The sequence below is a fragment of the Schistocerca cancellata genome, chromosome 2 (assembly GCF_023864275.1).
Source record: "Schistocerca cancellata isolate TAMUIC-IGC-003103 chromosome 2, iqSchCanc2.1, whole genome shotgun sequence".
NCBI lineage: Eukaryota > Metazoa > Arthropoda > Insecta > Orthoptera > Acrididae > Schistocerca > Schistocerca cancellata.
This window is the reverse complement of record NC_064627.1, coordinates 142453008-142475828: the sequence shown is the minus strand read 5'-3', so window position 1 is coordinate 142475828 and position 22821 is coordinate 142453008. Positions and strand designations below refer to the sequence as shown.

The following is a 22821-nucleotide window of genomic DNA, read 5'->3' as shown; positions in this document are numbered from 1 at the left end:
GAACTAACCACTCAATTTCAATGAACTGGTACTTCAAACTCTTCACACATAGCACACTCCACACTTTTTTCTAGTTCACTCACTCTCTCCCCCTCTCCCTCTCCCACTACATCGGCGCTACGTCATTCATCCTCCCTTCACTTCTGTCCTCCCTATACTGCCTGTCGAGTGTCGACGAATCGCGCGGTGTTTGTGGGGAACGATAGGTTTACGACGGGTAGGGGTGGTGAAGGGCGAGGGGAAAGCAGCGTCAGTTGCTTCCTGCAGTGCTGCCATCATTACCCGTGACTATTTGTGCAGTTAAACTTCGCGTCTACGGGTAGCCTACCGTTGGCAGCGCTTGTAAACAAATGAATATTAAAGATACATACGAAGAGGCTCGCTGTGTGAGCACGCACAGCCAACATGAAAATAAAAGGTTTGTTAATAACACTGAAAGAGGGATTTTACCTGAAATCGTACCAATGACTACAGGTGACAGTTTACGTTTTGAATCTGGAGGGTTATTATTCCCAACAAAAATAAAATCTACAGGAAAACTTCTGAATAATTACTTAACGTAGGTATATAGACTTTGTGACATTGGTAAACATACTCATTCTGTTTTGGATTAAATTTTAAAAGGAACATAAAATTGGACTGCATTTCGTTGGTAGCCCTAGTTTTCAGTCCATGAATACAACAAATAATGTTTCATTTGGCAGTTAGACTTTTTTGGGCGCTTCATGAGAAAATGTCGAGCAAGATTAAATGTAATACCTTCTTTATATGTGACAGGCTTCTCCGTTTATCTTTCCTTTGTCCCCTTCCACCATACTCTATTTAACTCAGACGCTGTAAGAGCGTAAAACGTTGCGTGTACGTTACTGCATAGTTCGGCCATCTGTTGGTAAAATTATGAAGTATTACGAAGCTTTATTGTACGAGCGAGGCGAAGCGAGCGTAGCCGCGGCTGAGCGGCAAACTGGGCAACTTCGCCAGGCTTCCGTACTTCATAAATGAACTACTTTATTTGAACGCTTCACGGCAAAGAGTGGAATGAATGAAGTAGTTCACAAAAACACATAGTTGGGACTGAACACTGCTCACCATGTACCAGCAGTAAGTGCACAGCACTGTTGCTCGGGCACAACAACATTGTTTTGCCTGAGCAATGGTACACGGTTTCACGTTTTCAATGTTTTCTGCTTGCTTACGCTGGTATTATGGCCAGAAGTATCTCTTCTGGCTTTTGCATGCCAGTGTGAAAGAGTACATGGTTTGGGTATGGGGAGAGAGACTTCTGACACCAATGTTAATGTATAAAATGGCAGGGAAGGGGGAAGAAGGTTGTTAAATATGCCTCGTGGTGGGAGTGTGCAGGAGGTTGAGCGGTCATGATTTGATAATGGGCATCCAAGGATGCCGTTAAATGACAAAACAGTAAATTAAGTACAGTGAAGAGGATATATTTCAATATACGGAGTACAAAGAGCGCGCCTAGGGTCGGAAGTTAGCAGGTTTAGGCCAGTCTAGGAGGTCGAACAATTAATTGAAATGGGCAACGGAAGGGGAAGCGGTTCATGTTAACTTACGTTGGTGGCCGGTCGTGAATAGCAGAGCCAGAGGCTCTGCCTTCCAAAAAGACATTGGTTCTGCTCGAGGTCTGGATTACAAGAGAGAGAAGCAACTGCATTCCGCTGGGCAAGACGCTCCGGCGTCCACACACGTGATCGGTATCCCGCGCACGCTATTGGCTAAAACCAGTGGCGTGAATTCGCTTGCGGTTTCAGCAGAGAGCTCAGGGCGTCTCCTGTCAGCAGCTTTAACTGGACAGAACAGCCTCGGTTTTGAAAGGCAAGCGACTTTTGTCACGCAGACACGGCGTGAATTACTCTGGGAGAAAACTTGTAAAGATTCCACTGGACCCTTGAAATAAATTTCTTAAACCAATTCCCTAAAATATTCCTTGACTGGCTGCCATCCTGTACATCACCTATGGCGTCTTTCCAGGTTAAACAGCGTGTATGACATGTGGAGCTGTCACAATATTTTTCCACTCTGATAATGATCGATGATAGAAACTGGTTATGAATAAGTATATTGGAAAACAGCACAGGCCATTCATTTTTCTAAGTGTATTGATGCTGATTACAGTCGCCTGAAAAAAATTTCTAACAAAGAGCAGATTGTTATGGCCTGACACCAGAGCCTGGCCTGATCTGAAAAGCGGGATAGGCCGCGGTCTGTGACAGATCTGGTGAATGAGTGGAGTGCTGGAGCAGGCACAAGTGTTTATGAAGCACACAGCTCAGCGCACAATGCTGAGCATGGGGCTCCATAGCGGACGACTCCTATGTGTTTCCCATGTTGACACAACAACATAGGCAGTTACGGTTGTAGTGGGCACGGGATCATCGAGATTCGACCGTGGATCAGCGGAACCTTGTCTTCCGGTCAGATGAATCACGTGTCCTGTTACACCAGGTTGACGGTCGTGTCCGGATATTCAGTCATCCAGGTGAACGGCTGTTCGAAAAATGCACTTTGCATTGGGAACATAGAGGGTGTCCCACTCAGACCTCCCTGATTTCAAGGAGCCAGGAGAGAAAACCCACAGTAGATACGACAACGAAAAGTGCACCTCATTGTAGAGCATCTCAAAGAATTTACACTACTAACCATTAAAATTGCTACATCACGAAATGACGTGCTACAGACGCTAAACTTAACCGACAGGAAGAAGATGCTGTGATATGCAAATGATTAGCTTTTCAGAGCATTCACACAAGGCTGGTGCCGGTGGCGACACCTACAACGTGCCGACATAAGGAAAGTTTCCAACCGATTTCTCATACACAAACAGCAGTTGACCGGCGTTGCCTCGTGAAACGTTATTGATATGCGTCGTGTAAGGAGGAGAAATGCTTACTATCACGTTTCCGACTTTGATAAAGGTCGAATTGTAGCTTATCGCGATTGCGGTTTATCGTATCGCGACATTGCTGCTCGCGTTGGTCGAGATCCAATGAATATGAAATCGGTGGGTTCAGGAGAGTAATACGGAACGCCGTGCTGGATCCCAACGGCCTCGTATCACTAGCAGTAAACATGACAGGCATCTTATCCGCATGCCTGTAACGGATCATGCAGCCACGTCTCGATCCCTGAGTCAACAGATGGGGACGTTTGCAAGACAACAACCAACTGCACGAACAGTTCGACGACGTTTGCAGCAGCATGGACTATCAGTTCGGAGACCGTGGCTGCGGTTACCCTGGACGCTGCATCACAGACAGGAGCGCCTGTGACGGTGTACTCAACGACGAACCTGGGTGCACGAATGGCACAACGTCATTTTTTCGGATGAATCCAGGTTCTGTTTACAGCATCATGATGATCGCATCCGTGTTTGGCGACATCGCGGTGAACGCACATTGGTAGCGTGTATTCATCATCGCCATACTGGCGTATCACCCGGCGTGACGAGCGTGTATTCGTCATCGCCATACTGGCGTATCACCCGGCGTGACGGTATGGGGTGCCATTGGTTACACGTCTCGGTCACCTCTTGTTCGCATTGACGGCACTTTGAACAGTGGACGTTACATTTCAGATGTGTTACGACCCGTGGCTCTACCCTTCATTCGATCCCTGCGAGACCCTACATTTCAGCAGGATAATGCACGACCGCATGTGTCAGATCCTTTTCTGGATACAGAAAATGTTCGACTGCTGCCCTGGCCAGCACATTCTCCAGATCTCTCAACCAACTGAAAACGTCTGGTCAATGTTGGCCGAGCAACTGGCTCGTCACAGTATGCCAGTCACTACTCTTGATGAATTGTGGTATCGTGTTGAAGCTGCATGGGCAGCTGTACCTATACACGCCATCCAAGCTCTGTTTGACTCAATGTCCAGGCGTATGAAGGCTGTTATTACGGCCAGAGGTGGTTGTTCTGGGTACTGATTTCTCACAATCTATGCACCGAAACCGTGAAAATGTAATCACATGTCAGTTCTAGTATAATATATTTGTCCAATGAATACCCATTTATCATCTCCATTTCTTCTTGGTGTAGCAATTTTTATGGCCAGTAGTATATATTCCCGCGTCAGAAGTGTCACGTACCGTCGCCAGAGTGCAGCGTGGTCGCATGAAGTGAAAATGGCGACTCCACAGCAGTGCGAGCAAGCAATAGTGTGGTTTGCAGAAACAAAATCGCCTATTACTGTGCAAAGAAATTATCGTCGTGTGTATGAACGTGATCCGCCTGATGTGAAAACAAAAAGGAATGGTACAGGTAGATTCTGGCAACAGGAACTGTTTGAAACATTCTGGCGGTGCACGTTATTCAGAAGAGACAGTGGAGGAGATCAGACAAACGTTTGTCAGAAGCCCACGTAAGTCAATTCGTCAGGCATCTAGGCAACTTGATGTACATCGTTCAACATTGCATCGTGTACTTCACCAGTGTCTTTGTACGTGTGCTTATAAAGTGCAAATTCTGAAACATCTGACGCCGAACGAGAAACCACGCCGACAACAATTTGCTGCGGATATGCTGCAACGTATTGATATGGATACCAGCTTCCAGGAAAGATGTTTATTCTCAGATGATGCAACCTTTCATCTCTCAGGAAGGGTTAATAGGCATAATGTGCGGATTTGGGATTCGCAAAATCCGCATGTTGTCATTGAATATGTTCGTGATAGCCCTAAACTAAACATCTGGTTTGTGCTAATGCACAACAGGATTGCTTGCTGGACCGTTTTTCTTTGTGGAACGAACAGTGAACGGGTCAGAGTATGGACATGTTGGAGCAGTTTGGGTACCCTCAGATACATGACTTGCAACCCAACGTCATGTTTCAACAAGATGGAGCACCGCCGCATTGGTCAAGGGCTGTTCACAAGTTCCTGGATAGGAAATTTCCCAATCATTGGATCGGACGCGGAGGACCCATTGCCTGGCCACCACGTTCACCCAACATTACGCTGCTTGATTTCTTCATGTCTGAACTGGTGAAGGACCGTGTGTATGCGACCAAAACGGACGATATTCCTACGTTGCGACGTCGTATCACTAATGCGATTGCAACAATAACAGAGGAAATGTTACATAGAACTTGGCAAGAAATTGAATATACTCTCGATATTCTTCGTGCTACAAATGGTTCACATGTAGAGGTGTATTGATGATAAATAAATATATTCTTTGAGATTCTCTACAATGTGGTGCATTTTTCACTGTTGTATCTACTGTGGGTTTTATTCCCATGGGACTTTGAAATCAGGGAGGTTTGGGTGGGACATCCTGTATTATGTTATGGAGTACATTCACTGGTTTTCCACGGGTCCTGCGATGGTAATGGAAGGAACCACGACAGCTGTGGAGCACGTGAACATTACAGCGGACCAGCTGTATCCCTTCTTGCCAAAAGCGATGGCACCTCCCAGAAGGAAAACTGTCAGTATCACAAGGCCAGAATCTCGCTACGGTGGTTGTAGGAGTGTTATAGTGGACTCACGGTCATGTCTTTGCTACCAACTTCCCCAAATTTGAACCTATTCTGTGATGCTATCGGGTGCCAGCTCCACGCCTACAAACAACCTCTCCGTAATTGTGTGACTTGTGCATATATATCTGGTACCACATGCCTTCAGAAACCTACGAAGGACTTGTCGAATTCGTGTCACGCAGAATCGATTGGTTATTGTGTTTTGGCTCGTCGGTATATTTTGTCTTCATTCATTTCCGATCGTTAAATCAAAAAGAAGGCATCCATATTTACACAAAAAGATTTACGTAGATAATTGGAAAACAGTATGCTGCAACTTTATTTCGGTTTCATTGCCTTCATCCGTACATGTCCTGACGTTGTGGATGGGTGTATGTCAACTTCGAGTAAACCTTTATTGCTGTCTGTAGTTGGTTGTAATATTACACTCCTGGAAATTGAAATAAGAACACCGTGAATTCATTGTCCCAGGAAGGGGAAACTTTATTGACACATTCCTGGGGTCAGATACATCACATGATCACACTGACAGAACCACAGGCTCATAGACACAGGCAACAGAGCATGCACAATGTCGGCACTAGTACAGTGTATATCCACCTTTCGCAGCAATGCAGGCTGCTATTCTCCCATGGAGACGATCGTAGAGATGCTGGATGTAGTCCTGTGGAACGGCTTGCCATGCCATTTCCACCTGGCGCCTCAGTTGGACCAGCGTTCGTGCTGGACGTGCAGACCGCGTGAGACGACGCTTCATCCAGTCCCAAACATGCTCAATGGGGGACAGATCCGGAGATCTTGCTGGCCAGGGTAGTTGACTTACACCTTCTAGAGCACGTTGGGTGGCACGGGATACATGCGGACGTGCATTGTCCTGTTGGAACAGCAAGTTCCCTTGCCGGTCTAGGAATGGTAGAACGATGGGTTCGATGACGGTTTGGATGTACCGTGCACTATTCAGTGTCCCCTCGACGATCACCAGTGGTGTACGGCCAGTGTAGGAGATCGCTCCCCACACCATGATGCCGGGTGTTGGCCCTGTGTGCCTCGGTCGTATGCAGTCCTGATTGTGGCGCTCACCTGCACGGCGCCAAACACGCATACGACCATCATTGGCACCAAGGCAGAAGCGACTCTCATCGCTGAAGACGACACGTCTCCATTCGTCCCTCCATTCACGCCTGTTGCGACACCACTGGAGGCGGGCTGCACGATGTTGGGGCGTGAGCGGAAGACGGCCTAACGGTGTGCGGGACCGTAGCCCAGCTTCATGGAGACGGTTGCGAATGGTCCTCGCCGATACCCCAGGAGCAACAGTGTCCCTAATTTGCTGGGAAGTGGCGGTGCGGTCCCCTACGGCACTGCGTAGGATCCTACGGTCTTGGCGTGCATCCGTGCGTCGCTGCGGTCCGGTCCCAGGTCGACGGGCACGTGCACCTTCCGCCGACCACTGGCGACAACATCGATGTACTGTGGAGACCTCACGCCCCACGTGTTGAGCAATTCGGCGGTACGTCCACCCGGCCTCCCGCATGCCCACTATACGCCCTCGCTCAAAGTCCGTCAACTGCACATACGGTTCACGTCCACGCTGTCGCGACATGCTACCAGTGTTAAAGACTGCGATGGAGCTCCGTATGCCACGGCAAACTGGCTGACACTAGTGATGGGGAGCTCGTGAATGAGTCGTTCAAATGAACGCTTCACTCCTGTGAAGTGTGAACTAACCATTCAGTTTCAATGAACTGGTACTTCAAACTCTTCACAGATAGCACACTCCACACTTTTTTCTAGTTCACTCACTCTCTTCCCCTCTCCCTCACCCACGTCACTCCTCCTCCCATCACTTCACTCCTCCCTGTCCTGCCTGTCGACGAATCACGCGGTGTTAGTGGGGAACGATAGGTTTAGGACGGGTGGAGGAGGTGAGGGGTGAGGAGAAGGCAGCGTCAGCTGCTACCTGCAGTGCTGACAGCATTACCCGTGACTATTTGTGCAGTTAAACTTCGCGTCTACGGGTAGCCTACCGTTGGCAGCGCTTGAAGACAAATGAATAAAAGATAGAAACGAAGTGGCTATCTGTGTGAGCACGCACAGCAAACATGAAAATAAAAGGTTTGTTAATAACACTGAAAGAGGGATTTTACCTGAAATCGTACCAGTGACTACAGGTGACAGTTTACGTTTTGAATCTAGTGGGTTATTATTGTCAACAAAAATAAAATCTACAGGATAACTTCTGAATAATTACTTAACGTAGGTATATAGACTTTGTGACAGTGTTAAACATACTCATTCTATTTTGGATTAAATTTTAAAAGGAACATAAAATTGGACTGCATTTCGTTGGTACCCCTATTTTTCAGTTCATGAATACAACAAATAATGTTTCATTTGGCAGATAAAGACTTTTTTGGGCGCTTCATGAGAAAATGTCGAGCAAGATGAAATGTAGTACCTTCTTTATATGTGACAGCCTTCTCTGTTTATCTTTCCTTTGTCCCCCTTTTTCTTTCTTTATTGTCATTTTGAAACCTGTATACAGGCAGGCCTGCAGCAGCATACTACGCCGCTCTTTGGCCGCAGAGAAACACAAAAGATAGAAATGAAGACAATTAGACAAAAAAGATGGTGGACATATAAACGGAGCCAAACACTTTTTAAAATACAAGGTGCTGCCAAGATAAAATTGTTCAGACACTTGGACACAGACAGAAACGCCCTTTGTCCCCTTCGACCATGCTGTATTTAAGATAACTCAGACGCTGTAAGAGCGTAAAACGTTGCGTGCACGTTACTCCATAGTTCCGCCATCTGTTGGTAAAATTGTGAAGTATTACGAAGCTTTATTGTACGAGCGAGGCGAAGCGAGCGTAGCAGCGGCTGAGCGGCGAACTGGGCAACTTCGCTAGGCTTCCGTACTTCACGAATGAACTACTTCATTTGAACGCATCACGGCAAAGAGTGAAATGAATGAAGTAGTTCACGGGAATGAACGAGTTCGACCCACCTCTAGCTGACACTGACGGCGGCGGTGCACAAATGCTGCGCAGCTAGCGCCATTCGACGGCCAACACCGCGGTTCCTGGTGTGTCCGCTGTGCCGTGCGTGTGATCATTGCTTGTACAGCCCTCTAGCAGTGTCCGGAGCAAGTATGGTGGGTCTGACACACCGGTGTCAATGTGTTCTTTTTTCCATTTCCAGGAGTGTATTTACACAAAAAGATTTACGTAGATAATTGGAAAACAGTACGCTGCAACTTTATTTCGGTTTTATTGCCTTCATCCGTACATGTCCTGACGTTGTGGATGGGTGTATGTCAACTTCGAGTAAACCTTTATTGCTGTCTGTAGTTGGTTGTAATATTATTTTCAGCAACGTTTTAAAGCTGTACAATAATTTGCTATTGCACTTATATTATAATACGTTTTTTACTATCTGACAGTCGTAGAAATTCAAGGTTGACAGCTAGTTTACTCAAAGCTAACAGCTACAGATAGCAATAATGGGTTACTCAAAGTTGATGTGTGACCGTCTACACTCTACAACGTCAGGACACGTACTGATGCAGACAATAAGGCCGAAACAAACTTATATACCAAAATAAAATATCAAGCAGCGTACTGTTGTCCAATTCTGTACATAATATCGTACTGCGACATAATATATGCTGCAGGTCTCAGGATAAAGAAACTCATGTAAAGAGATTTACTTTGTTCAAATAATTTACGGGTTTGCTGCCGGGTGACGTCGTCGACGACCGCCGATATTTCGACAGGAGCGCAACCTGCCATTCTCAAGGCACAACTGCAAGGAGGAAGTAATGTGCAAGGGAATTTAATACCAAGGTTCACAGAGGAGAAACAAGGAAGATACCACCATGGAGATAAGAATAAGGGAAGATGGCGCTACGTATCACAGCCGTACTACGTTTTGAAGCCATGGGTGCGTGGCTCGCTGCCATGACACTCCGACCAAAACATTGCCTGTGTGCTATAGCGCTACGTGTATTACAGTCGCTAATTGCACCATATACGCATGTAACGTCATCAGATTGGTTGTTTCAAAGTTTTTGTTTAAGATAAAATCTCGTAAAGGTGAAATTCCGCGTTTCTTCTGATTAAAAATAGTTTTTAATGTAAACGATACAATTTTTTTAATTCAGTAATAAACGTGTATCACAAACTAAATAATAGAAACTGAAAACTAAGTTAGCTATACCCTCCCTCCAAAGCCCCATAAATTCATCTTGTTTGTAATATGTACTGGGACATTTCAGTTACGTTACACTACTGGGAAACACTGTTCATTACCACCAATATTTACTGAAATACGGTACATAGAATGGCAAATCTACACAGTGTTCTGTTTAGGCCTATACTTTACGCCACTTAATGTAGTGTTAGCTTTTAATTTGGTACATGATGAAGACAAAGTGAGTTACTCAACACTTCGATTATCGACGATACGTACGTACGTACGTATTATACTGAAACGTGAACTTGAAAACTAAGAATTTAATTCTTTGAATTAACATACCTTTTGCAAATGTTTTGGGTGTGTAGGGAAAACTGATCCTCACGGCATTCTCCCACCGAGCTTTCCGACTTTCATTTTTAGGAAATCTAAAATCATACAGGAGAAAAACACGCTATAGTACAAGTACCGATGTAGCACACGTTCATTCACAATGAAGTTGTAAAATCACACTTAACGAGACAACTTAGACATGAAATGTTATTCCCTTCGATTTCGCATCATAATCAGAACAATTCGTACATCCGAACACCACACAAGTCACCATAATAGCGCAAAATCCTTCCAAAAGCGAGCGACAAGCCTATGCACACAAGCTTACAGCAGCAATGTTTTGGTCGGATTGAGATGGCTACCCTCGGCTTCACATAGCTTCATAGCTGTGACGTCACGGCGTCTCCCTCTATTCTTACCTCCATGGATACCACACAGAGAACAAGTAACCGCAGAGTCAACACCCAACCAAAGATAACCAACATCAGAAATATCGATAGTGACTATTAATCAACAGGCGAGGTAGCCCTAATTATGTCCCTTTGTTTTTTGATGAGAGACAGAACCGGATTCCAAGCAGCATTTAGACAAAATCCACCATCTCTGTTTATAAGGTTGCTTGGTAGTTTGATTTCAACAGCTTCCTTAATGACACTATCCCAATAGCTGGACGTGCAAGCCAGAATCTCTACGTTGTTGTATTCTATAGTATGACCGGTATCAAGGCAATGTTTTGCAACAGCGGATTTGCTCGGCTGTTGTAAGCGTGTGTGATACTTATTTACTTTGCATGTATTAAATAAATGTGATTACCTTTTAATGTGTCAAAATAACCTACCTATCAAATCAGTTATTGAGTGAATTACTATCAGTCCATTTAGGCACAACAAAATTTGTGTATTTCCTGTCCAATTTTTTAGGAGGCATTACATTTTCTCAAACTCACAGAAGAAATTATATGAAAAATGGCAGTTTCACAATGTTACCTGCTCTTGAATAAATGTTTGCGGACGTCCATGATTCAGTAAATCTAACGACCTAGGTATCCCATTGTATTGAAATTACAGTATTACTGTAAACAATGATAAGATCTATGTGCCGTATGTAATTGCATAAATAACTGGGGTGTACAAGAGTAGTTTGATAAGTCAGGTAAATTTCCATGAAAGAATAGGTTATTGTAGCGCCTTCACGGTTGGTAAGCTTGATTACTCCAAGGATCGTGCAAGGAACTCCGACAATGTACAGCTAGCAGTTCATTGTTGACTACCGCCTGAATTGGTCAGTTTGTCGACTGCCATCGAAAACGGAAAAAACCGAGTTTCATGCTGCTATTAAAGATTTTCATTTTAAGGGTCTGACTCCCGCAAAAATCAGAACAGAATTTAAGTTCACGCGGACTCTTCACCAGCATTGAGGACCATTAACCCTTAACTCACAAGAATTTTCGCCAGAATTTTCCAAGTCGCTCTCGTAGGTCAATTTTGGCGGAACGTTTTTATACCCCACCTACCCTCTTTTAATCACCAACGTTACAAATTATTATTGCCAGTTGCTTTATCGCCTTATTTGATTGTTGTTGACATGTCATGGGGTCTTCTAGACCACGCCTCGTGAACTACACACCTGCTTTCGTCAGTTCAGTACAAAATATGTTAGCAAAAATGTGAAAATTTTACTCTCTCTAAGTTCGATGAAATTTTTAGTCAGTTGATGGAGAATGATGTCAATGATGTAGAACAAGAAGTAGACGAAGAAGACGACTTTTCAGTAGCCAGTGATCGGAGGAGGAGGAGACTAGTGTTTAATGTCCCGTCGACAACGAGGTCATTAGAGACGGAGCGCAAGCTCGGGTGAGGGAAGGATGGGGAAGGAAATCGGCCGTGCCCTTTCAAAGGAACCATCCCGGCATTTGCCTGAAGCGATTTAGGGAAATCACGGAAAACCTAAATCAGGATGGCCGGAGACGGGATTGAACCGTCGTCCTCCTGAATGCGAGTCCAGTGTGCTAACCACTGCGCCACCTCGCTCGGTCGCCAGTGATCACAATTCTTCTAGCGAACAAGAGGACCATTCAGAGGAAGAGCTTCAGGACAATAGTGAGGAGGACCTTTCTGTTTCTCCAATAAAATACTTAGTGTTATAGTGCGTTTAAGACAAGTTGCGACTTTGACAGTTCGGTACGGAGCGAGCGGAGAAAAACGTAGTTGCCAGCGTGTGCTAGGCACGTCTGTAACTCGCTTTATAGTGTGCTGCTTTCTTTCCCAGACACTCTTTAAAGAAGGCAGCCGGTAACAAACTCTCATTCTCGCACATCTTATAGTTTAATGAGTCAGCTTCATGATGTAATGCCTATCATTTCCTTAATGGTCATAGTTATTGTGATATTTCATTAGTAACTACTGCTAGAAATTCTTAGTTTTGCAATGAAAAATAGGTGTTGCTATAAATTTGTGTTTGGTGCGTGATAGGTTACATATCGCTGCGCATTAAATGAAGATAATATATTGAATCATTCTTTAAACTTGGAGCGATATCACTGTTTGTTTCCAATCTCGAGAAAATCGAATGTACGTAAAGCGCTCCGTCAGAAATTGGACGTCAGTGAAAAAGACTAGAATGAAATATTCATAAATTCCTGATAATTCATAAACGGTCCGATATATCGAAACAAGATTTTGGCAAATGATAGCGTGCAAACACGAGAGTGTTTTGCCATATGATTAATACGCGAAACTTTCATATCTACTCTGGTATTCAAGCAACTATAGATTTTCTTCAGTGAAATAATGTAATTATTGAGAGCCAACGATAGCTGGTGAAACGAGAGCTGCTGAGGGTTTTGTAACAATGTAAACGGAGAAGTGACACGTTTATTTTTATACTGATGGTTGAAATGGCTCTGAGCACTATGGGACAACTTCTGAGGTCATCAGTGCCCTAGAACTTAGAACGACTTAAACCTAACTAACCTAAGGACATCACACACATCCCTGCCCGAGGCAGGGTTCGAACCTGCGACCGTAGCGGTCGCGCGGTTCCACACTGTAGCGCCTAGAGCCGCTCGGTCACCCCGCCAGCTTTTATACTGAGAATGGGCCATTTCTGACCTGAATCGCGCTCAGTTGTTAGTTTACTAATACGCTATTTCACGATTCTGTGGCAATTTTAACTGCATTAGAATGTTAGAGAGACGAATTTTTCTAATCTCTGGTGTGTTTCGTCAAAAGAAGCAGATTTTAACATGACAACAACGTAAGCTACGCGTTCCTCAAAACTCGTTACAGTCCTTCATGAACCAGTGACTCATGAAATACCTTCTTGGTATGGCTAACAACTCAAAATCAGTCCTGTCGTATAAAATTTTCAATGGCTTGTTTTGTCAGCATTCCGACCGCAGTGAGCATAAACTTCTTGCTGTTTTTTGTCATATTACTTTTCACCTGGGCCCATATATTCTGATTCGGACTTGAGCTAAATGATGAAAACTTTAGAAGAAGGTACATGATAGAAATTTCAAATAGGTTTGATGCTCTCAGGACACACGAAGATCAAGACGAGGATGTAAATAAACAGTGGATCACTGTGAGGAATAATATCAAAGAGGCAGCGTAAGTCACAGTAGGTACAATTAAGAAGAACAGGAGGAAACCGTGGTTTGACGAGGAATGCAAGAAATTGGTAGAGGAAAGGAGAAAAGCACGATTAGATTGGGATAGAATGGGAGACAGAAAACGAGAGGAGTTCTTGATCTTGAGAAGGGAAGTTGGACGTAGGCTAAGGGCAAAGAAGAGGGATTATTTGAACAATCAAATTACAAAAATGGAAACAAACAGTAAAACAAAAAACATTAGGGAACTTTACCTAGACATAAATGGGTATAGGAAGGGCTTCAGGACTAGAACAAATGCACTTCGAGGGGATGCTGGGGGAATACTGACAGACCCCAGTGCTATATTAAGTAAATGGAGGGCGCATTTTGAGCATCTGTTAAATGTACACCAAGAAGCGGGAAATGAGCAGGCGTACGAAATACATACAGCAGAACCCCAGATACCTGAGCCAACGTTAAAGGAAGTAAGAGATGCAATCAACAAACTGAAAAACCATAAAGCACCAGGATCAGATTGCATAACTGCAAAATTAGTTAAAAATGGGGGACAGAAATTGGTGGAAGTAGTTCAGAAAGTGATAACTAAAGTATGGAACTCAGAGATGATACCTGAAGAGTGGCAGGAGTCGATTCTGATCCCAATTTTTAAGAAGGGCGACAAAATGGATTGTAGTACTTATAGAGGGATATCGCTATTACCAGTATGTTCCAAAATTTTCTCGAATATTCTGCTAAGCAGGCTTACACCATATGCAGATGAAATTGTGGGGGATTACCAAGCCGGCTTTCGGAGGAACAGATCAACTATAGACCAAATATTCACCCTGCGTCAAATTTTGGAAAAGAAATGGGAATACAATAAACCAGTTCATAATCTTTTCATAGATTTTACAAAAGCATATGATTCAGTATTGCAATCAAAATTGTACAGAATTCTTTTGGAACTTGGAATACCAAAGAAGTATGTTAGACTTATAGAAGCGAGTTTGAAAAACACAAAAGGTAGAGTACGCGTGGGGAAATTGGAGTCAGAAGAATTTGTAATAAAGAACGGACTTAAGCAGGGAGATGCCCTGTCTCCGTTACTTTTTAATTTAGTCCTAGAATATATTGTACGAATGGCAGCAGATAATTCAGATGGTGTGGAGTTAAAAGGATATATTAAGATATTAGGGTATGCAGATGATCTAAACATCATTAGCGATAGGAAAGAATCTGTAACAGCAAATGCGAATGCGTTAATCAAGGCTAGTGAAGATGTTGGTCTAAGGATAAGTGAAGACAAAACTAGATACCTGGTTACTACTAGAATGCCAACAGCAGTAGATCAGGAAATGTTAGAACACATTTAAGTATCTAGGCGTGGACATCACTTCCAGAAATGAGATTGAACCCGAACTGAAGAAGAGATTACGGGCGGGAAATGCGTGCTACTTCTCACTGAATAGATTACTTTTATCACGGATATTGTTTAGGAATTTAAAGATTAGAATATACAAAACTATTATTCTACCAGTTATGCTGTATGGGTGTGAGAATTGGTCTCTCACTGTGCAAAATGAAAAGCCGTTTCGAGTATTTGAAAACAAAATTTTGAGTAAAATTTTCGGAGCAAAAAGGGATGACATTAGCGGAGAGTGGCGAAAACTGCATAACGAAGAGCTTCACGAACTCTATTCAAGCCCTGACATAATCAGTATTATTAAATCACGTAGGCTGCGATGGGCGGGTCACGTAGCTCGAATGGATGAGGGCAGGGCAGCGCGCAGAGTACTGGTAGGGCACTTACAGGGAAAACGTCCTGCGGGGAGACCGAGGCGTAGATGGGAGGACAATGTGAAGGCTGGTTTGAGAAGCCTAGGTATTGAAGATGAATGGAAGGAAATAGCCCCAGACAGGGACAGGTGGCGAAAATATGTTGCTGCGGTAATCGGCTCTCGAGTCCGGTATGAGTAAGTAAGTAAGTAAGGATTTAAAGCAGCATAACACGGAGGAAGCGTGATTAAACTATGCCCTTTACCGTTAGTCTGTTCGTCGACCTGGTAGCGTGAAGTTTTGGCTTGTACAGCAGTACAAGTTCCAATAACTTCACTCTATACATGCTAGGTTCAACTTTATCTCATGGAACATTTCTTTGCAAAATATCCGCATTCCTCCATTGCGTTGTTGGAGCTTTACGCATCACAATAGAGTCATATGGCGTTTCGTCCATTATTATTGTCGAATTCCGAGGGATGTTTTGCAGTAAAACGTTATCTTCCCAGCCGACGAATGTGTTCTTGGACGACACTTTTACTACAAATCACGTATTGAAATGTATTGCACACACGGAAAACTTGTACAGAATACCTGACGACTAAAGAACACTTCAACGCCAGAAAATAAGCTGGCCAGAGTGACCGAGAGGTTCTAGGCGCTTCAGTCTGGAACCGCGCGACTGTTACGCTCGCAGGTTCGAATCCTGCCTCAGGCACGGATGTTTGTGATGTCCTTAGGTTAGTTAGGTTTAAGTAGTTCTAAGTTCTAGGGACTGATGACCCCAGATGTTTAGTCCCATAGCGCTCAGAGCCATTTAACCATTTTGAACCAGAAAATACGACTTTGCTACGGAGCTGACAAACGTTGATGCATCTAATGCATGACACCACGTGGTACTGTTTATCCGTGGTGTGGCAACAGGGGCGCTTTCCAGCAGAAACGCGGGCAGCGCGGTAGGGAAAGACAGCTCGCCATTGCTGTTACCTGGACAACGGCGTCACGTGACTCTCCGGCCAGCCAAACGTCAAACGTCGCAACTAATTTTAAACGCACTGTAGTTCAAACTAAATGTGCTCTGTGTGGTGGTAAGAAAGATGTAGATCTCAGTACCGAATATTAATTTTGCAGCCTTTCTTTTTCTGGCTGTCGATTCAATTTATATATGCAAGTTTAAACCCCAGAAATTAGTTTTATGCGGAAATTTGCATTCTACAGAGATACCATAATTGTTCAGAACGTAAAATTCAGTTATCTAACAGTGCGTTTTGTGTACTATTGAAAAAGTATGTGATTTTTGCTTGATACAAAAATAAAATACTGTTGGCTTTATTTAGTGCAATAAAATCAACAAATAGTATTTAAACAAAACCTATGTACTTCTAACCATAAATGTTATATGACATAAATTAAATTTTCAAATGATTTACAGCTTAAATCTTGGTTTAAAGATAGGGGTCTCAGAGACCACTTTTCGTAGTAAATGGTTCAAATGGTTCTGAGCACTATCGGACTTAACATCTGTGGTCATCAGGCCCCTAGAACTTAGAACTACTTAAACCTAACTAACCTAAGGACATCACACACACCCATGCCCGAGGCAGGATTCGAACCTGCGACCGTAGCAGTCGTGCGGTTCCGGACTGAGCGCCTAGAACCGCGAGACCACCGCGGCCGGCGATTCTCGTAGTATACGTTACAGAAAAGTCACCTCGTGAGTTAAGCGTTAATGAATTAAAAACGTGATCGGACAAGCACTGAAGACGAAGCTTGCCCCAGACGTCCAGTTGAGGTCGCCACAAAGGAAACCATCGACAAAAATCCATGATATGGTAATGCAACACCGCCGAATAAAAAATTCGTGAGATTGCCGAGACTGCAGGCATTTCAACTGAGCGAGTGCGTTGTATTCTGCATGGAGAATTGGCCACAGAGAAGCTGTGTGCGAGCTGAGTGCCGCGAATGTTCACAATCGTCCAAAAGCGCATCCGGCAGAATAACACAATGTCTGGCGATGTTTAACCGCAATCCGCGAGACTTTTTGCGCCGATTTTCGACCATTTATGAAACCTGGATCCATCCTTACACTTCTGAGTCAAAGTGACAGCCAAAACAATGGACAAAGGCTGGTGAAAGTGCACCGAAGAAGGCAAAGACCATTTTGCCAGTTGGTAAGGTGATGGCCACTGCATTTGGAATTCCAAAGAGATAACGCACGTAGATTACTTGGAAAAAGGCAGAAACCATAAGTGGACTCTATTGTCGGATCGTCTGAAACGCCCTTTCACCAGGATAATGCAGCATCCAAAACATCAGTGATAACAATGGCGAAAGTGCATGAATTGAGCTTTGAAATGGTTCCTCATCTACTCTACTCACCAGACTTAGCTCTAAATGACTTCTTCCTGTTACCTAACGTCTACTTGCTGGGAAGAAATTTTCATAAAATGAGGAAGTGATAGTTGCAGTCAACGAGTATTTTGCAGAGTTTGACGTAACCTATTTTTCCGATGGGACGAAAAAAGTGGAGGATAGCTGGACCAAGTGTCCATCTCTCAAGGGAGACTATGGCAAGAAGCAAGGTGAGTCGGTTACGAAACAAACATTTTTTCTTGCTTCTTTACCAGACTTGGCAAACCACTCTCGTATTCATTACTAACGAAAATCGACAGTTTACGATAACCAGCAAAAGTGCTCCAGTAAGGATACGAGGTAGTCGCGAATCCCTTATAATATGGTTCTAATTTCACTCAAGGCGTACCTTAATAGGAAATATAGTAGTACTTCAGCAAATCACATTCTACACTTGTACCTGTCAAAAAAGGTATTGGACTTATCATCTTATGTGGATGCACTACCCCACTCGTCTCTACAGTGGGATACGTATTCTTTCAAACACACCCGAATTATATCGTAAATCTTGATAAATCTGTACAATTAGCTGCTCCAGTTCTTCAACTGGAGTACTATGCAATTCACTTAATGATGACGCCGGATAGAAAAATTCTGAGTGTTTAGGGGAGGTGATATTGGAGGCATGTTACTGTCCATCTAGAACCTCAATGGCGCGTTAGATGTCGTCTTAAATCAGAAGCAACGTGTGCAGGATCCTCATCGTGTATCTACTACATTCGACAACCATTGGAAATGGGTGAAATTTGAGCGCATTTACATGGGGACTAAACCGAAAAGTTTTCACTCCAAATACGTTTGTACTAGGGCTGTTTATAAAATACTGATATCTTTTCAAATAATTATCGATTTTTATTGGGGAAGCTTTCGGGCCCTTTATATCGATAAACTGATATCGAAGCGCCAATATCGAGTGCCGATATTTTTATTTCATATTATATTTCTTTGCGATTTTTGGTAAATATTTGAAAGCGATTTTTGCCATTGTAGTACAACGTAATTTGACTTCACTGTGTGAAGGAGTCCTACTATTTTATGAGCGTTCAATTTTTAACGCAACTAGTGTGCTATTTCTTCACATTGTCATTTTTCAAAAATAGTTGCGGAAAATGATGAACAAAAATCTAAATGACAACACTGGTCCTTGTGGTGGGCTGAGACGTGTAATAGGAAGTGCTGACGTAATCGGCGCTACCAACAGAAACTGCAAGGGTTGACTCCATCACATAATTTTGACACTACAAATGCTAGGTCGCTGGCGTTTGCAGAAATGAAAAAAAAAAAAACAGGTAACTCGATATGAAGTCTTCCAGACAAATCCGATATGTAACGAAGCCGAACGACGGACGAATCGGATACCTTTTATTGTCCCAATTACATGCAGTTACCATTGTTAGCAAAGCTATTATCGCCAAGCGTGAACTTGTATCGTTTTTCTTTCAGTTCTTGCTGAAAGGGGGATAAGAAGACTGCTAACTTGTTAATGTACAGAATATCTAATAATAAATCAATACTCAAATATACAGCTCTAAACCCGGAAGTATATTCACAGTGTGCAGCCAATATTTTAACCGGCCGGTGCCTCGATACATTTTCCGTCGACATATCGGTATGTCGAACGTTTTTGCGATATATCGAGATTTGGTAACGATATTTTTTTTAAATGTTGATGTATCGGAATCCTGGTATTTTTAAAAATATCAGTAATCATAATTTGTATTAAGTGAGTCAATATTTGGTACTGGAGTCAGTGGTAGCCAGGTATCACGACTTGTTTGTGGATCCATGCTGGAATGTTTTTTCTCCTACACTTGTAGACTTTCACCCGCGTCTATCATAATACGCACTTTTTGTTCATTACGGGCACGGGGCATTCCTCAGTAGTTCATTAATGCTTCTTCTTCGTAGTTCTTCAACCATCAGCTTCGTTACCAGCTGGTCGTCATGTATTTCTGTCTTCAGCTTTCGTCTTGAGAGTGGTATATATGGTGCAGCTGGTATCCTCCATAATGTGGTTGATGTATTCTAGTCTCGCTTTACCTCTTGTGTTCTTTCCTTCAAGTCTCCCTTCAATTATTCTTTTCATGATACCCTCAAGTAGGGATGGCAGTTATCACTGAAGCAACCGGTTTTAGGTTATACCAGTTTGCGTCGTCTCCAATTTAACCTGACTGTTAAAACCGCTCAAAATAACCGGTTTCTGAAATAACCGATATTCAGTTTTTTATTGCTATTGTTTCGAACAATAAACGTAAGACATCGAACAAAGATTCGGTTAAGAATGATTTTGAAGTAATAGGTATAACATCAGAAGTGGCACCAATGTTAGCACTGAATAGGGGATCATGGAGGAACTGTATGAGGGGGGCTATGCTCCAGACTGAACCCTGAAAGGCATAATCAGTCTTAAATGATGATGATGATGATGATGATGATCGAACAAAGACTGAGAAGCCGGCCGGTGTGGCCCAGCGGTTCTATGCGCTTCAGTCTGGCACTGCGCGACCGCTACGGTCGCATGTTCGAATCCTGCCTCGGGCACGGATGTGTGTGATGTCCTTAGGTTAGTTAGGTTTAAGTAGTTCTAAGTTCTAGGGGACTGATGACCTCAGATGTTATGGCCCGTAGTGCTCAGAGCCATTTGAACCATTTTTTTGATGACTGAAAAATTCTAAGACTCCCTCAGGTTGTTGCACTATGCATTTCAAGATACCTTGAATCAAAATTTCGAATAAAGTAAGTAAATAAAAGAAAACTTAATCGGTCCACAGTTCATTGCTTTTCTCGAAAAATAATTAGGCTTCGACTATTAATAAAGAGTTACCATTATTGTCCTACTGATTCTAATTTCTGACACTCTCAAAAATCTCATTGTAATCGACGATAATACCTCTATTTGGACATTAAGAATAGTCCGTGCTAAAGGGTGAAAACTAAACTTGGAAAAATCTATTTTTCGTGTTGAGTTGGTCGTTCAAAAAGGCTATAGGGCATATTATGTAGACACAGGCAGCAGGTCGCCTATTTTCTATTTTCACTATATCCTAGGAATGAATTGTTGAGTTTTTATTACTGTTGCCATTATTAAATTTGTAATTTATTATTACATTGAAATGGCAGACAAACAAGCTTTTGTGTAAAATTTGTTGCATTCTTTTTCTTTAATTATTTCCGATCATAAACCGATTTTGTAATCAAATTTATTTATTTACGTTTTAATAAGAATTTGAATTGAATTAGTTTTTTGCTCCTTCAAAAATTTCATATGAAAAATTTAGATACCATAGTAATCAAAATACAACATTGAACGGGAACATTTACTGAAAATAGTTAAAATTTTAATAATGAATAAATCCATTGCTCAATATTTATTTCCAATCTGTTCATAAGTATTCGTTGTATAATGTGTTGATCCGTATATGTACGTCGATTCCATTCATTAGAAACATTATTATTCAAAGACGATATCAATCTGTCAGAACCCACGTTATTTCCTACCAAAAATAAATATTTTTGGGCTACGTATGACAAGACAGGCGTACACATTTTCGTCTGTCCCCCTCCCAAAAAAAGAGAGAGAGAGAGAGAGACCGGAAGGACCACTATTTCTGGGTAGTAAAGGATTCGTTCAGAAACAAATTTTGGCACCGATGCTATGGCAAATCAATATACCGCCTTTTTTTGTCCAGTTATTAGTAAAAAAACATTCTGAAAAAAAACCTTTATAGCGGAGACCAAACAAATATTTTTTTAAAATTATTCAGAACTAAAATACCGGTATCGGCTGTAACTGGTCGGTTTTTCCTAGAAATGGTTCAAATCGCTCTGAGCACTATGGGACATCTGAGGTCACCAGTCCCCTAGAACTTAGAACTACTTAAACCTAACTAACCTAAGGACATCACATACATCCATGCCCGAGGCAGGATTCGAACCTGCGACCGTAGCGGTTTTTCCTATCCCTACCATCGTCTTTGAGCAGGTGGCTCGCCCATGTGTCCCTTCCGGGTAGGATAAGCTGCAAGACACATGGCTTCTCTTCCTCCACTCTGTGGAGCACTTCTCCGGTTGATATTTTGTCCACCCAGGAAATCTTTGGCATTCTGCGGTAGCACCACATCTCGAAGGCTGTTAGTTTGTGTTTTTCTGCTACTCCGAGTGTCCATATTTCGTTTCCGTGCAGCAGCAAACAAACGTGTCCGAGTGTTCTTTTCTGAAATGTTTGTCTCTGCAGCGGCATGTGAAAAGATTTCTTCTGTTGTTGAAAGCTGATTTTGCCTTCTGGATTAAGCTTGAAATATCCTTGCTTGATCTTACGTCTGATTTTACTTCCTAGATAGGTAAAGGATTCTATGGTCTCCAATCGCTCATTGTTAAGTGAGCATTGTGCAACATGCTTTTGTCTATTTACTACCAAGTTTTTTTGTTTTACCTTCATTAATTTTTATGTTGTAAAAAAGCTAATGATGGTTTCCATTTGGTACAGCATCGCAGCTTCACGTAACACAGCGACGACGAATCTCAACATGTCTGTTTTCTTAACTCCTCTCGAACAGGCCATGAAGGCCCAAAGGTACCGCTCGGCCGCCGTGTCATGCTCAGACCACAGGCGTCACTGGATATGGAGGGGCATGTGGTCAGCACACCGCTCTCCCGGCCGTAAGTCAGTTTCCAAGATCGGAGCCGCTACTTCTCAGTCAAGTAGCTCCTCAGTTTGCCTCACAAGGGCTAGGTGCATCCCGCTTGCCAACAGCGCCCGGCACATCGGATGGTGACCCATCCAAGCGCTAGCCCGGTCCGACAGCGCTTAACTTCGGTGATCTGACGGGAACCGGTGTTACCACTGCGGCAAGGACGTTGGCTGTCTGTTTTCTTGCCGTTAATTAAATTCCTCCTGTAGTTCCTAGTTTCTCCATAACTTCATGTATTGCACTCTGAATATACCCATTGAAGAAGACAGGAGAGAGTTAGCAGTCCTGATGTCCATCGTGATAAATTAGCTTTTATTG

At 43.1% G+C, this 22821-nt stretch overlaps 1 pseudogene; it reads right to left on the bottom strand.

Moving 5' to 3' along the window:
* Positions 1–22556: 22556 nt before the first annotated feature.
* Positions 22557–22674, bottom strand: LOC126163433 (5S ribosomal RNA; annotated as a pseudogene).
* Positions 22675–22821: the final 147 nt, after the last annotated feature.